Raw genomic sequence first — 3,036 nt, 5'->3', positions numbered from 1 at the left:
AGAGCATGCGTGCACACCCACACACACAGAGCCTCAACCAGGCCTAGAGAGAGCACGTGAGCACACACACACACACACGCACAGCTGCAAGGGAGAGAGAGCACATGTGCACACCCATACACACAGAGCCTCAAACAGGCCTAGAGAGAGCACGTGAGCACACACACACACAGCCTGCAGCCAGGCCTAGAGAGCATGTGTGCACACCCACACACACAGAGCCTCAACCAGGCCTAGAGAGAGCACGTGAGCACACACACACACACACACGCACAGCTGCAAGGGAGAGAGAGCACATGTGCACACCCATACACACAGAGCCTCAACCAGGCCTAGAGAGAGCACGTGAGCACACACACACACAGCCTGCAGCCAGGCCTAGAGAGCATGTGTGCACACCCACACACACAGAGCCTCAACCAGGCCTAGAGAGAGCACGTGAGCACACACACACACACACGCACAGCTGCAAGGGAGAGAGAGCACATGTGCACACCCATACACACACAGAGCCTGCAACCAGGCTTAGAGAGAGAGCGCACGTGTGCGTGTGCGTGCGCGTGCATACACACACACAGCTGTGAGAGAGAGCACATGTGCGCATGTGTGGACAAACACACAGCCTGCAACCAGGCCTAGAGAGAGCGTGTGTGTGTGTGGGCGCGCGCACACACACACACACACACACACACAGTTAACCATCACAGTTAGGGGAGCTTTTATAAAGGATGAAACAGACCCAGAAAGAATAAGCAACTTACCCTATAGCCAAGCTGGACCCAGAGTGACATGGCCCCGCTACTGGCTCTTGGCCACCTCTGAATGATGCCCACATGTCCCAGGATCTGGAGACAGGGCGGTGAAGTAGATGATGACTCAGAAGCCTCCCGACCCATAAAAGGGAGGGGGGAGTATATATAACAGGCTGTGCCAGATTGTTTCCTGGCAAGACCCCTAGGGCCCTCGGCTCAGTGCCCACAGGCCCGGCCCCTGGGGCCCCGGACACCTGCCTCTGGCCACCAAAGTGGGGCTTTGAGGGTCTTACCGATCCCCAGCTCAGACACAAAAGATTGTGATGTGTGAAAACTTGGACACAGATTTCCAAAGATAATCTAGGAGGAGCAAATTTTAAGCACGAGTCACACGGGTTGGCCACTTATTTTAAAATTCGTCTTCCTGTTGCCTGAACCTGAGTTTTCTCAAGTACAAGATGAAGACCGTGGTTCCTAAAGCATGATGGTGTAGTGAGGATTTAAGGAGAGAAACCATGGGGCCTGGCTCACTAAACGCTGAATAAACTAGGCTTTCTTCCTGCATTTCCTTGTTATTCTCTTACGAAAGCCTCCTCTCAAAGATAAGCCATGACTTTGACCTGCAGATTGCAACACAAGTCCTCAGCCAAATATCTGAGAGCCTGTTGTGTACAAGGGCCAGGGTGGCTGAGGACGTGTCGAACAGAGTCACAGCTCTGCCCTCTCTGGTGGCCACAATGGACACTTTTTTCCGGTCACGCCGTGTGGCATGCAGGGTCTTAGTTCCTATCCAGGGATCAAATCCTTGCCCCCTGCCATGCCCCCTGAAGTAGGAGCATGGAGTCCTAACCACTGGGCTGCCAGGGAATTCCCCGTACATTAACTTTTCAAAGGCTCTGAGACGTCCTGTGATGCGTACACCTGTTAGGGTTTCTTTAACCCAGTATTCCGTGGGTTATTTATTCTGCCATAAAGACTTTGCGGTTTTTTTGAGGTTTTCAGCGGCCCTGTTCACCAGAATTTCTGCTCTTCCTCTTTGGGGCAAAAGATAGGCTTTGTTTCCATGACCCCATCCATGTGACTTGCTTTGGTCCACAAGTGGTGGGCAGAAGGGAGAGCTGACACCCTGGATGGAAACCTTTAAGCACCATGTTTCTCCCCTACTGCCCATCCCAACCCTGGGTCCAGAGGCAGGGAAAGTTTCAGGCTGGGCCACCCGGGTCTGAAGGGCACGCACCCTGAGAAGTGAAACTTTTGGGAACATAACCCCGTTTATCCTAACTGATAAAAGTCCCTAGTCCCATCTGCAAGGACATCAGCATTCTGGAAAACTTGGTTTAAGAAGGGCTGACCTAAATGCAGGTCAGTGACCACACTGGTTCGCGTGACAAAGTCAAACCCCGAGTCTCAGAGGCCACGAGGAAGGCACGCTGGGTCTTCACAGATCTCCGCAGTGGTGACCCCTGCTCTTAGTTTGGGGTGCCCTTAGGTGAGGGCCTTGCCTCCATCCTGTCTCCCCGGCTCCTACCACCAGAGGAGTGAAGGTGAGCGGCTGAGAGGAAAGGACACAGGTGCTGGCGGGAAGCGGAAATCCAGGCGGGATGCCCAGGACTGGGGGCCTTGCGAGGAAGGCAGCTTCTTTGGGTGGGGGTGGGAGGTGACTTGACCGATTTTGGGCCCAAGAGTGGCCTGAGGCAGAGTTCAGGCCACCAGCCCCTGCCCGGAAGTTGTTGCCACAGCCCAGGGCAGGGGTGGGCTCCCAAGAGGGACTGGCTTCCATGTGCCTGAAGTGGAAGTGGATGTGGACGGGCAGGACAGGTCCTCGCTGGGAGAGAAGGGTGGGGGACTCAAGCGCCAAATCCTGGCTCCGATGACAGAGCTGAGGAGCTCTGCCCTGGGGGAGGGTGTGAGGGAGGCAACCAGGGGCAGGTGGGGGAATGTTAGGTGGGCCCTCCCCTGAACCAGAGACGGGAATCCTCGGAGTGAGCGAGGCCTCCCCAGGGGTGGCTGGATGCTTTCTGCAGAGCAGCATGTCCAGGCCCTGGGGAAGAGCTGGGTACCCAGGATGAAATCAGGGAGTCTGGGGTCCCAGATGAAGAAGGGTCTGGGCCTCAGTGTCCAGGACAGAGCATGTGAAGGCCACCTGGCCTGGCCGGGCCCATCTAGGGCAGTGGGCCCGTGAACCCACTTAGGGATGCAGGTGGGGGTTGGCAGAGGAGTTTAAAGGAGCTTGGCCGTGAGGCAAGGAAAGCAGCACTGCGCAAAGGATGCAGAGACAAGGGGA

The sequence above is a fragment of the Ovis aries genome, chromosome 3, assembly GCF_016772045.2.
Source record: "Ovis aries strain OAR_USU_Benz2616 breed Rambouillet chromosome 3, ARS-UI_Ramb_v3.0, whole genome shotgun sequence".
Lineage (NCBI taxonomy): Eukaryota > Metazoa > Chordata > Mammalia > Artiodactyla > Bovidae > Ovis > Ovis aries.
The sequence above is the reverse complement of the archived record's forward strand: the minus strand, read 5'-3'. Positions refer to the sequence as shown.